Source organism: Plecotus auritus, assembly GCF_963455305.1.
Source record: "Plecotus auritus genome assembly, chromosome: 3".
Lineage (NCBI taxonomy): Eukaryota > Metazoa > Chordata > Mammalia > Chiroptera > Vespertilionidae > Plecotus > Plecotus auritus.
This window is the reverse complement of record NC_137772.1, coordinates 94,101,454-94,115,795: the sequence shown is the minus strand read 5'-3', so window position 1 is coordinate 94,115,795 and position 14,342 is coordinate 94,101,454. Positions and strand designations below refer to the sequence as shown.

Below are 14,342 nucleotides of genomic sequence, written 5' to 3'. Positions count from 1 at the left end.
CCCATACCCCTTTCTCCCTGAGAATTATCAGTCCACTCCCTTTCTATGCCCCTGATTCTATTATATTCACCAGATTATTCTGTCCCTCAGTTTTTTAATTCACTTGATTTTTAGGTTCACTTGTTGATAGATATGTATTTGTTGTTCATAATTTTTATCTTTACTTTTTTCTTCTTCCTCTTCTTTAAGAATACCTTTCAGCATTTCATATAATACTGGTTTGGTGGTGATGAACTCCTTTTGCTTTTTCTTGTCTGTGAAACTCTTTATCTGCCCTTCAATTCTGAATGATAGCTTTGCTGGGTAGAGTAATCTTGGTTGTAGGTTCTTGCTATTCATCACATTGAAAATCTCTTGCCACTCCCGTCTGGCCTACATAGTTTCTGTTGAAAAGTCAGCTGACAGTCGTATGGGTGCTCCCTTGTAGGTAACTAACTGTTTTTCTCTTGCTGCTTTTAATATTCTCTCTTTGTCTTTTGCTCTTGGCATTTTAATTATGATGTGTCTTGGTGTGGTCCTCTTTGGATTCCTTTTGTTTGGGGTTCTGTGCGCTTCCTGGACTTGTAAGTCTATTTCTTTCACCAGGTGGGGGAAGTTTTCGGTCATTATTTCTTCGAATAGGTTTTCAGTATCTTGCTCTCTCTCTTCTTCTGGCACCCCCATAATTCTGATGTTGGTACGCTTGAAGTTGTCCCAGAGTCTTCTTACATTATCTTCAACTTTTTGGATTTTTTTTTTTTTGCTTTTTGCTTTTTCGGTTGAGTGTTTTTTGCTTCTTTGTAATTCAATTCTTTGACTTGATTTTTGTGTTCCTCTTGTCTGTTTTTGGGTCTCTGTATAATATTTTTTATTTCAGTCAGTGTATGTTTAATTTCTAGTTGGTCCTTTTTCATATCTTCGAGGGTCTCGTTATATTTATCGGCCTTTTCTAGGATATTCTTAAAAAGCCTTATAACCGTAGTTTTGAATTCTATATCCAGTCGTTTGTTTTCCTCCATTTCTTTCGTTTGTGATCTGATTCTTTGAGGCCACATTTTTCACTGCTTCCCTGAGTTGTTAAGGTAGATTTGTGTGCTAGGTTTCCAATATGGCCCAGTGGGTCTGCCTCCCCAGTTAACCTGAGGTGGACACTCTTGGTGCACCCCTTTGTGGACTGTGTGTACAGCCTTGTTGTAATTAAGTCTTGATTGTTGTTGGTATCACTGGGAAGAATTGACCTCCAGGCCAGTTGGCTGTAAGGATCAGCTGTGTCTATGCTGGGAGAAGTTCGGTGCTGGAGACAGCCTTATAGGATTAGACTTGCCAAATTGCAATAGCCTCTGTGCTCAGCTTGGATGGGGTGGAGTCTCAGTCTTGGCTTCCCGTCAGCCTTGCCCTTGCGCACTTCAGACCTCTGCCTTCCCGGCTCCCGAGTCTCCGCCCAAGAGTCCAGACTCCCCCCACAAGAGCGTGGGTCCCCAGGGGCTCGCCTGGAACTGGTGTTCACTGCAGTCAGAACTGGGGCTCAGTGCATTCAGGAGCCTCTGACTCCCTTCCACTAGGGAAAGCCTGTGGCAACCTCTGCAGCCTTTGTGCGCACTGGCGCGTGTGCGCTTTCAGTCCTCCGCCTTCCCCGGCTCCCGAGTCTCCGCCCGAGAGTCCAGACTCCCCCCGTAAGAGCGTGGGTCCCCAGGGGCTCGCCCGGAACTGGGGTTCAGTGCAGTCAGAACTGGGGTACAGTGTGGTCGGGGGCTTCTTTCCCCCTTCCGCCAGAGAAAGTCAGCCAGGCTCTCAGCCGCCCTTCCTCTCTGCGCGCACAAAGACCCTTTGCCGTACCTTCAATTCTATGTGAGCTTTTCTATTTCCTTCTAGTTGTAGAATTTTCACTCAGCCAGCTTTCCTGTGGTTCTGCATGGTGTCCGTTCTGTCTTTTAGTTGTAGTTTTGAAATTGTTGTGCAAGGCAGCAGTTTAGGTGTTTACCTATGCCGCCATCTTGGTTTCTCAAAAATTGATCTTCTTTATCTGCTTTATTGATGCATTACTATTATAGTAGTCTCTGTTGGCCTACTCATATATCTAATTTCCTCTCCTCTGCTCCAAGTCCATGCACACTTCTCTTTTCTCTTTCTTTGACACCCAAATTTATTTTCTTTCTTGTTGTTGTTGTTTCTTTGATTGTTTGTTTTTTTGTTTTGTTATTTATGTTATGTTTTTGTTTTTTGTCTCCTCACCTATTCTCTTCTTCTACTAATAGCTTAATTAGTTTCAATCACAAACTCAGGCCTATCTGCTCTCTATTCTCCTTTTCCAAAAATAGATGACTGCATAGATAGGAAGATTAAAGAAAGGGAAAAATTTATATATATATATATTCTTTTATATATATTTTTAATTTTTTTCAATTATATTCTACTATTTTTTGAGTATTTTGCTTTTTACTTTTCTTCTTATACACTCATTCTCTTTCTACCTCCTCTATACTGAATTGTGGCCATTTCCCCACTCACTCAATTCCCTTACCTTACCTTCTGGAAAGCTCTGACTCTTCAGATTCAGCTTCCCTCCTTCTTTTCTGGGTGTTTATTGTTTGCATTTTTTTGGATTAGTTGTTGGTTTTTTTGGAGTTTTCTCCCCATACACATATATTTTTCTCCCCTTATTTTTTCTTCTTTTTATTTTCTTTCTTACCTTTTTTCCTTTTCTCAATATCATTTTTGTGCTCTTTTCTCTCCCCTAATTCTCTTTTGTCTGTTAGTCAACTTTATTTAGGCTTATTGGTATCGTGAACACATTTGTGTTTTGTGCCCTCTGTGTTGTGTCTTGTCAACTTGTATTTTGTGCCATTAAGTCAACACGGTAGAGAGTGAGCCACATAACCAGACACCATGAGAGGAGCAAAAGTAGGGAGACAAAGAATCACCCCCATACGAAAGAAAAAAGGAATTACCAGAAAAGGAAGTAAACGAAATGGAGGCAAGCAATTTGTCAGAGAAAAAAATTCAGAGCAATGGTCATAAGGATGCTGAAAAGGAGGAAAGACAAATTCAACCACATGTGTAAGAACCAAAAAAAAAATGAAGAAGAAACAAGAAGAAAAGAAGAATGACATAGTTGCAATAAAGAACACAACAGAAAGCATCAAATTAGAGTAGAAGAAGCTGAGGACCACATCAGTGAGCTAGAAGTCAAGGTAGGAAAAAAATGTCCAAGCAGAGCAGTAACTGGGAAAAAAACACAAAAAATAGGAGGAGAACCTAAGGGAGCTGTGGGAAAATATTAAATGAAACAACATCTGCATAATAGGGGTACCAGACGGAGAGGAAACTGATCAAGGAATAGAATACCTGTTTGAAGAAATAATGACAGAAAACTTCACTGATATTGGGGGGAAAAACTCACACAAGTCCAAGAAGCTCACAGAGTCCCAAACAAGATGAACCCCAAAAGACCGACACCAAGAAACATCATAATTAAATTGCCAAACACCAATGATGAAGCAAGAATCTTAGAGTCTGCCAGAGAGAGACAGAAAGTTACCTATAAGGGATCTCCCATCAGACTATCAACTGATTTCTCAACAGAAACACATCAGGCCAGAAGGGAATGGAATGAAATATACAAAGTGATGCAAAGCAAGGGTCTGAATCCAAAATACTATAGCCAGAAAGGCTATCATTCAAAATTGAAGGTGAAATCAGGAGCTTCATAGACAAAAAAAGACTAATGGAGTTTATTACCACCAAACCAGCAATGCAAGAAATGCTAAAGGGAATGCTGTAAAGAGAAGAAATAGGAAGGGAAGAAGGAACACAGGCATCCTCCTATCTAATAAAGAGGGAATATGCTAATTAACCATCACTCTGTCACAAAGATGGCTACACCCACAGCTGAGGCCAAGTTCCCATAAGGAGCCTTAACTAGCAATCAGCAGGGACCTTAGGCTATGCCAGCCTTGGGCAAACTACAGCCCGTGGGCCGGATCCAGCTGTTCTATCCAGTTCTCTTGCTCTCCCCTCTGCTCCTTTACTTTGAATTTATATTAGTTCACACAAACACTCCATCCATGCTTTTGTTCCGGCCCTCCGGTCCAGTTTAAGAACCCATTGTGGCCCTCGAGTCAAAAAGTTTGCCCACCCCTGGGCTATGCCCTCCCCCACCCCCGTGGGGCTTGACAGGGGACTCAAGCCATACCTCCCGCCTTGGCACCAGGCTCGGGGACCTCAGGCCGTGACCCCCACTCAGTGAGGCTTGATGGGGACCTCAGGCCGAGACCCCCGCCCCAGCGCCAGGCCAGGGGACCTGAGGCCACGCCCCCCGCCCAGCGGGGCTTGATGGGGGACCTCAAGGTGTGCTTCCCGTCCTGGTGATGGGCCAGGGGACCTCAGGCTGCTCCCCCCACCCCAGCACCAGGCCGGGGACCTCAGGTCGTGCTCCCCACCAGGTGGGGCTTGACAGGGGACCTCAGGCCATGCTCCCCACCCAGCGGGGCTTGACGGGGGACATCAAGGTGCACCTCCAGTGCTGGGTCGGGGGAACTCAGGCTGTGCCCCTGCCCAGCGGGGCTTGACAGGGGACCTGAGGCTGCACCCCCCCTACCGGTGGGGCTTGACAGCGGATCTGAGGCTGTGCCCCCCTCCTGGTGCCAGGCCAGGGGATCTGAGGCTGCGCACCCCTGCCTGGCGGGGCTTGACGGGGGACCTCAGGCCATAGCCCCCACCCAGCGGGGCTTAACAGGGGATCTCAGGCCATGTCCCCCACCTGGCAGGGCTTGATGGGAGACCTCAAGGCACGCCCCCTGCCCTGGTCTGGGGGACCTCAGGCCACGCCTCCCGTCCTGGCATCGCCGGGCCAAGGAACCTGAGGCTATGTCCCCTGCCCAGTGGGGCTTGACAAGGGTGGGAATGGCCGGGTCTGGATCTCATGTGATTTTGAGGCACATGTGGGCAGGCGGGGACTTGACTCTGGGTCCCATGGTGTGCCCCAGACTCTGACAGGAAGAAGGTTTTCATATACATTTTACAAATTTTCTTTCATCTCTGACACTTCTATTATAGAGAAAGGGCAAATAGCAATATTAAATTATTTCATCTAATTAATCCCCTTTTAATGTGCACAAATTTTGTGCACTGGGCCACTAGTAAAGAATAAAAATGGAAACAAGTACCTATCAATAATAACTTCAAATGTCAATGCATCAAATGTCCCAATCAAAAGACAAAGGGTATCTGAATGCATAAGAAAACAGGACCCATATATCTGCTGTCTACAAGAGACCCACCTCAGAACAAAGGACTGACACATACTGGTAGCGAAGGGATGGGAAAAAAACTTTCAGGTGAATGGAAATGAAAAAAAAAAGCTGGGGAATCAATATTTATATCTGACAAATTAGACCTCAAATTGAAGGCAATAACAAGATACAAGGAAGGTCACTTCATAAAACCAAAGGGAGCAATTCAATAAGAATATATAACTCTGGTAAACATATATGCACCCAATACAGAAGCACCCAAATACATAAAAAAAAACTTCTGGAAGATATCAAGGGAGACATATACAGCAATACAGTCATAGGAGGATACTTTAATACCCCACTAACACTACTGGATAAATCATCCAAACAAAAAATCAGCAAAGAAACATCAATCCTAAATGACTCACTAGATCAGATGGAATTAATTGACATCTTCAGAATATTTCACCCCAAGCCACAGAGTATATATTCTTCTTAAGTGTACACAGGACATTTTTAAACATAGACCACATATTGGGACACAGGTAAAGTCTCTTCAAATTCAGGAAGATAGAAATTATATCAAGCATCTTCTTAGATCACAATGGCATAAAATTAGAAATCAACTACAATGAAAAAAATCACAAACACTTGTTGGCTAAATAGCATGCTATTAAACAATGATTGGGTTATCAAAGAGATCAAAGAATAAATAAAAAACATCCTGGGAACAAACAACAATGAAAACACAACAATCCAAAGTCTATGCTACACAGCAGAAGCAGTCTTGAGAGGGAAGTTCATAGCTCTACAAGCCTACCTCAAAAAAAAAAAAAAAAAAAGGGTAATAAATTATCTAACCCTACAACTCAAATAATTAGAAAGAGAGCAACAAGAAAATCCCAGAGTGAGCAGAGAAGGAAGGAAATAATAAAGATCAGAGTGGAAAAATTGACAAAGAGACAAAAAGAAAAACCCACAAAAACAAAAGATCAATAAAACCAAGAACTGGTTCCTTGAAAGGATAAACAAGATCAATGAACCTATAACCAGGCTCACCAAGAAGCAAAGAGAAAGGATCCAAATAAACAAAATCAGAAATGAAAGAGGTGAAGTAACAACCGATCCCACAGAAATACAAAGGATCATGAAAAAAATACTTTGAACAACACTATTCCAACAAACTGGAAAACCTAGGCTAAATGGACATATTCTTACCAAAACACAAGCTCCCAAAGCTCAATCAGAAAGAATTAAAAAACTTGAATAGGCTGATAACTACCAAAGAAATTGAAGCATTAATAAAAAATCTTCCAGGAAACAAAAGCTCAGGTCTGGATGGCTTTACAGGGGAGTTCTCCCAAGCATTCAAAGAAGTATTAAAACCTATCCTCAGACTATTCCAAAAAATTCAAGAGCACTTCCAAGCTCATTCTATGAAGTCAGCATTACCCTAATCCCAAAACCAGATAAAGACACCACAAAAAAGAGAACTACAGGCCAATATCCTTGATGAACATAGATGCTTAAATCCTCAACAAAATTCTAGCAAATCAGATCCAGCATTACATTAGAAAGATCATACACCATGACCAAGAAGGATTTATTCCAGGGATGCAAGGATGGTACAATATCGCAAATCAATAAATGTGATACATCACATAAACAAATTGAGAAACAAAACTCACAGAATTATATCAATGGATGCAGAAAAAGCATTTGACAAAATCCAACACCCTTTCTTTTTTTTTTTTTTTTTTTTTTAAATATATTTTATTGATTTTTTACAGAGAGGAAGGGAGAGGGATAGAGAGTTAGAAACATCGATGAGAGAGAAACATCGATCAGCTGCCTCCTGCACACTCCCTACTGGGGATGTGCCCGCAACCAAGGTACATGCCCTTGACCGGAATCGAACCTGGGACCCTTCAGTCCCCAGGCCGACGCTCTATCCACTGAGTCAAACCGGTTTTGGCCCAACACCCTTTCTTGATAAAAACTCTCAGTAAAGTGGGAATAGAGGGATCATGCCTCAACATAATAAAAGCCCTATATGACAAACCTACAGACAACATCATATTCAATGGGCATAAATCTATTTCCCCTAAGAACAGACACAAGACAGGGATGCACACTTTCACCACCACTGTTCGATATAGTACTGGAAGTGCTAGCCATAGCAATTAGACAAGAAGAAGAAATAAAAGGCATCCAAATTGGAAAAGAAGAAGTAAAACAGTCCTTATTTACAGATGACATGATACTGTACATAGAAAACCCTAAAAACTCCATCAAAAAACTATTAGAGTTCATAAATGAATTCGGCAATGTAGCAGGATAAAAAATTAACACCCAGAAATCTGTGGCCTGTTTATGCACCAATAATGAACTCACAGACAGAGAAACTACAAAAACAATCCCATTTACAATTGTACCAAGAAAATTAAGATACCTAGGAATAAACTTAACTGAGGAGGTAAAAGACCTGTATTTGAAAAATTACAGGACATTGAAAAAGAGATAGAGGAAGACATAAACAAATGGGAGAACATATCATGTTCATTGATTGGTAGAATCAACATCATTAAAATGTCCATACTACCCAAAGCAATCTACAGATTCAATGCAATCCCCATTAAAATACTAATGGCATATTTCACAGACCTAGAACAAACTCTCCAAAAATTCATATGGAATAAAAAAAGACCCTGATGGGGCGGAGGGCGGGGGGCAATGGGGGACAAGGACACATATGTAATACCTTAATCAATAAAGAAAAAAAAAAGACCCTGACTGGCCACAGCAATCCTGAAAAAGCAGAACAAAATTGGAGGGATCACAATACCAGATATCAAGTTATATTACAAAGCCACAATGATTAAAACTGCCTGGTACTGGCACAAGAACAGACACATAGACCAATGGAACAGAACAGAGAACCCAGAGATTGATTCAAGCCATTATGCTCAATTAATATTTGACAAAGGAGGCAAGAGCATACAATGGAGTCAAGACAGTCTCTTCAATAAATGATGCTGGGAAATTTGGGCAGATACATGAAAAAAAAAGAAAGAAAGAAATTAGATCACCGACTTACACCATACACAAAAACAAACTCAAAGTGGCTAAAGGACTTAAATGTAAGATGGGAAACCATAAAAATCTTAGAAGACTCCATAGGCATCAAAATATCAGACATATGTCATAGCAATATCTTTACCTATACAGCTCCTAGGGCAATGGAAACTAAAGAGAAAATAAACAAATGGGACTACATCAAAATAAAAAGCTTCTGCACAACAAAAGAAACCATCCACAAAACAACAAGAAAGCCCACTGCATGGGAGAACATATTTGCCAATGTTATCACCGATAAGGGTTTAATCTCCAACATTTACAGGGAACTCATACAACTTAACTAAAGGAAGATAAATGATCCAATCAAAAAATGGGCAAAGGATCTAAATAGAAACTTTTCGAAAGAGGACATACAGAAGGCCCAGAGACATATGAAAACATGTTCAAAGTCACTAATCATCTGAGAGATGCAAATTAAAACAACAATGAGATACCATCTCACACCTGTCAGAATAGCTATCATCAACAAATCAACAAATGACAAATGCTGTGGAGAAAAAGAACCCTCATGCACTGCTGGTAGGAATGCAGACTGGTGCAGCCACTGTGGAAGACAGTATGGAGTTTCCTCAAAAAGTTAAAACTGGAACTCCCATTGACCCAGTAATCCCACTTCTAGGACAATATCCCAAGAAAACAGAAACACCAGTCAGAAAGGATATATGCACCCCTATGTTCATAACAGCACAATTCACCATAGCTAAGATTTGGAAACAGCCTAAGTGTCCATCAGCAGATGAGTGGATTAGAAAATGGTGGTACATCTACACCAGTGGTCGGCAAACACATTAGTCAACAGAGCGGCAAACCGTGGCTCGCGAGCTGCATGTGGCTTGCGAGCCGCAGTTTGCCGACCACTGATCTACACAATGGAATACTATGCCTCTATAAAAAAGAAGGAACTTTTACCATTTGCAACAGCATGGATGGAACTGGAGAGCATTATGCTAAGTGAAATAAGCCAGTTGGAGAAAGATAAATATCACATGATCTCACTCATATGTGGGATATAATGATCAACATAACTTTTCTATATATAGCTACACTAATAACAGACAAATATGTAAATTGACCATACCTCCACAATGCCCACAGCCAATCAGGAGCGAGTATGCAAATTAACCCGACAGAGATGGTGGGCCTGTGGGTGTTGAGGAAGTACGCAGGTGCTGAGCAGCCGGGGGGATAGGCTGGCATCCCCAGGACCCTGCCCACTTCGAGCCTGTGACCAGCGCACATGCGCACTGGTGCCAAGTGGCTGGGGTCCATGCCAGAAACCAATCATTCTCCCACTAATAGAAAGATGTGGACAGGAAACTGGGAAGGCTGGTCAACAACCTTAAATGTTTTAATCGCTCACTGTTTAGTAAAAACATTGTTAGCTGAAGCAGCCTCCACCTGTTTGTTTCATGTAAATTTCTGTTATTGGAATTTCCTGCCTAAAGGTTATGGGCGTATCCCAGAGTCTCAATAAAAGGGATTGCAAGGCCAGAGCAAGGGGTAGTCCTTCCACTAGAGTTGGGCTCCCGCCTGGCCCCCAATATTCCCAAATTAATACTTTTCCAAGTCTCTTTTCATTTGTGTGCGGCCTTCTCCAGAACCCGAACCCTGAACCGGAACCCTGAACCACGCGGGACGTGAAAGGGGTTCCCACATCTGGCGCCTGAACCCGGGACTTCTGGAGGAGATGATATTTTTTGCCTAAGAGCGAAGGAAAGGAAAAAATTCACCGAGAAAATGGTGAGGGAGATTCACCGCACACAAAGCCCACGGACTAGCTGCAGAGTCGCAATCTGTAAGTAGGGTGGGAACGTCTTTTTCAGCCAGGCTAATGGGGAAGAATTAGGTTATAAAATAATGTGGTTTCTTATGCAAATTAAAATCTTAATTGGTATTTGGAATTTAAAATCTGTAATAAGAAATGAAACTCCGCTGCTGAAACCGCCTCTGGTATGGAGAAATTTAAAGGTGGCAGGAGAGGGCAAGGCTATCTGCTCTCCCGCAATGAGATTACTTAAGGTTTCGTTTAAAAATTATAAAAGAACTCGCAGGGAAATGCAAATCTTGGCCAAATTGGGTGCTAGTTATTACTTCGGAAAGCAAAAAAGAAAGAAAAAATTTAAGATTTGTCTATCTTTTAAACATGAAAAGAAATTTGGCCAGATCTGTTGCTGAAACTTCCCCCGAAGTAAGCAAGATGTTATTAATCTAGGAACTGCTAAATGTTTGACTTGCCAGCTTTAAAAGTACAAAGTGCAAATTAATTTGGGAGAAATTATATAGTTGTGGTAATTTAAATCATATATGGATATATATATTTGATCATTTTTTCCATGTTAAAATTTCAAGGCTTTAACAGAGATGATTCTTGGAAAGCTCCAAGGGCAAGGAGTAATAAAGGAAATTTGTTCCCTCTTCTTAAAGGAAATATTTTTGAAATTTAAACGATTGATATTTGAAATCACATGGAAAGCTTTATCAAAAAAATTAATAACTATATTTTACTTTTAGACGTTATAAAGGTTTTGGCCTTTAAAGTAGGGGACTATCACTACTTGCTCCTGGGAGAGGTGCAAAAAAATGTAACTTAAGACCTTGTCTATACAAAAAGAAATTGCCAGCCAGTTTGAAATTGAATTGCTATGGCCTAGAGCAAAGAATATTCTTACATGATATTATTCTACAATGTCATTATAATTTTTGATATTTTACAACAGCATATTGAACAATTATCCCAAACAAACTTACAAACTAATTCTTTGCATGTTAGGCAGCAATTTAAAAGGACATGAAAGGATTTAATCCCTTCCAGAAAGGAATTAAGGCCTCCCTGGGAAGGCACTTGAGCATTCTATACTGGCCTTTTTGACAAGAGGGACCCTCCCACAGCTGTTGCCTGACCTTTCTGTTTATGCTGAGGTTAAAAGCCTCGTGATGGCTGGTACCATGGATCTGTCTCAGGCCCAATGGCATGAGCTGGGCCCTCCCTGGAGAAAAAACCTGGGTTCCCCAAGATATGTGATCAGTGCCGGGACCCTGCCAGTAGGTGAGGGGATCCCAAGGCAGGTGCTGGGCGTGGAGGCCATAGGGGCATAGGCTACCAAGGAGACAGAACTGAACCTCACATCACCCTGCTTGGCCCCAGAGGATGGCTGGTTAGCCAGAGATGGGTAAGATTCCTCAGGGAAGGAACAACCTAAGACAGGCACAGTCGCAGAGGGGCCATCAGGAGAGAACTTGGGGATCAACAGAGGTGGGGCACAGACCCTCACCCCCCCAACCTTGCAGGGGCTTGAACACTTGCCCCTTCTGAAGGAGGTCTCCTGCCCCCATGGCTGCTTTGAGCTTCCCACACCCAGCTCAGATCGGGACCCAGGTAACAGAGCCCAGCTCAGATTGAGATCCAGCTACAAACAAGAGACTTGGCCCAGCTCATATTGAGACCCAAGCAACAGAGAAGTGGCTAATGGTGACTGCCCTATATCTAAATCTAACCTAAATCTAGGAGTGCTCAGGGCCTACTCAAGAATGCAAATAATCCTTTCCACTAATATTTACAGGGTAAACTAAGATGGTTAGAGTATTAAATTTGACAGTAAAATAGTAGTCAAGTTTTCATATTAATTTAAATTGGCTAATTAAAATAAGTGAATATTCAAGAAAATTTAATTGTACTGGACAAAAAGCTGTTCCTAAACTATTAACTAAAATTTCTATTGGTAGTTTCTCTCATGGTAAATTTGCTTAACATGCAAAGAACCTAAAGCAGTCATATTTTTGTGCAAAAAATTAAAATTTAAAGTTACCAAGACTGCATTATAAAATTTCCAAAAGCCTCCATTAATCAAAAAAAGGGGGGATAGTGGAAAAATAGCATGTAAGGAAAAATATTCTGTAAATAAATTACATCTAGAAAATTTTTACTTTAAAAAATTTTAATTTTCATTTGTAATGCTAACAGCAAGACACCAATGAAAAACATATGGTATCAAATAGGCCAAAAGGAAAATCGTCTGGGCAAAAAATAAAAAGGATCCCAAGTAAAATTTATAGAAAAGATTCCTTTATTAACTTTTGGTCGAGAGTATGTTTGTATATTTTCAGAAAACAACTCCAAGACCATGTGGATTCCTGCAACAGAGAGGAATTGTGACAGGACTGCTCCAACCACGAAGACAAGAGGAGAAACAGTCTAGAGATGGAAGACGCTGATGACGCCTTACCATGCTAGCAGTCAGCAGCTGTGCGTCGCTGCAGGTTGCCTTGGACCAAACCAGAGAGGGTAGGACTTGCATTGTCCACCATCCAGATATCATTGCTGACATGTACACATAAGGAACTGTTTGACACTGAAACTGGGACTCAGAACTGTTGGACATTGAAATTGGGACTCAAAACATTTTTGTTCTTATGTGTTTATTTCTGGTCTGCAGATGCAAGATTTTTTTTTAAGGAAAGAAACAGGGGAGATGCCGGAAACCAATCATTCTCCCACTAATAGAAAGATGTGGACAGGAAACTGGGAAGGCTGGTCAACAACCTTAAATGTTTTAATCGCTCACTGTTTAGTAAAAACATTGTTAGCTGAAGCAACCTCCACCTGTTTGTTTCATGTAAATTTCTGTTATTGGAATTTCCTGCCTAAAGGTTATGGGCGTATCCCAGAGTCTCAATAAAAGGGATTGCAAGGCCAGAGCAAGGGGTAGTCCTTCCACTAGAGTTGGGCTCCCGCCTGGCCCGCAATATTCCCAAATTAATACTTTTCCAAGTCTCTTTTCATTTGTGTGCGGCCTTCTCCAGAACCCGAACCCTGAACCAAAACCCTGAACCACGCGGGACGTGAAAGGGGTTCCCACAGGTCCAGGAGACGCCACTGGAGTGTCCGGTCCTGTCAGCCCAGCCTAGGGCGGCTGGAGTTCACAATCCTTTTTGTGAAGCCCCTGAACCGGGCTTGTCTTATTCTTGTTCTTAGAGGGAATGAGTTTAGTTTTTGCCCATTGAGTATGATGTTAGCAAGTCCTTGTCTTGTTCCGGTTCTTAGGGGAAATTAGTTTTTGCCCATTGAGTATGATGTTGGCTGTAGGTTCGTCATTTAGGGCTTTTATTTTGTTGAGGTATGATCCCTCTATTCCCACTTTGCTGAGAGTTTTTATCAAGAAAGGGTGTTGGATTTTATCAAATGCTTTTTCTACATTGATTGATATGATTCTGTGATTTTTGTCTCTCAGTTTGTTTATGTGATGTATCACATTTATTGACTTGCGGATATTGTACCATCATTGCATTCCCGGAATAAATCCTACTTGGTCATGATGTATGATCTTTCTAATGTATTGCTGAATCCGAATTGCTAGAAGTTTGTTGAGGATTTTAGTATCTGTTCATCAGGATATTGGTCTGTAGTTCTCTTTTTTTGTGGTATCTTTATCTGGTTTTGGGATTAGGGTAATGCTGGCTTCATAGAATGAACTTGGAAGTGTTCCTTTCTCTTGAATTCCTTGGAATAGTCTGAGGAGGATAGGTTTTAGTTCTTCTTTGAATGCTTGGGAGAACTCCCCTGTAAAGCCATCTGGACCAGGGCATTTGTTTGCTGGAAGATTTTTGATTGCTGTTTCAATTTTTTTGGTAGTTATCAGCCTATTCAGGTTTTTTTATTCTTCTTGGTTGCGTTTTGGGAGCTTGTATTTTTCTAGGTATATGTCCATTTCATTTAGGTTGTCCATTTTGTTGGAATAGAGTTGTTCATAGTATTTTTTCATAATCGTTTGTATTTCTGTGGGATTGGTTGTTATTTCACCTCTTTCATTGCTGATTTTGTTTATTTGGGTTCTCTCGCTTCGCTTCTTGCTGAGCCTGGCTGGAGGTTCATCAATCTTGTTTATCCTTTCAAAGAACCAGCTGTTGGTTTTGTTGATCTTCTGGATTTTTTTTTTTCTTTTTGGTCTCTATGTCATTTATCTCCTCTCTGATTTTTATTATTTTCTTCCTTCT

General features: G+C 41.3%; 1 protein-coding gene and 1 long non-coding RNA gene across 3 annotated transcripts in view; one reads left to right on the top strand and one right to left on the bottom strand.

Annotated features, from left to right (window-relative positions):
- LOC308245149 overlaps positions 1-13,113 on the top strand; it is a 154,458-nt gene extending 141,345 nt beyond the window's left edge. Inside the window, exons 4-5 of the long non-coding RNA XR_013960216.1 lie at positions 9,950-10,146; positions 12,456-13,113. This is a non-coding gene — a long non-coding RNA (uncharacterized lncRNA). The remainder of the gene's footprint in view (positions 1-9,949; positions 10,147-12,455) is intronic.
- TRIM13 (tripartite motif containing 13) overlaps positions 1-14,342 on the bottom strand; it is a 139,993-nt gene that overhangs the window by 32,555 nt on the left and 93,096 nt on the right. The window lies entirely within an intron of this gene.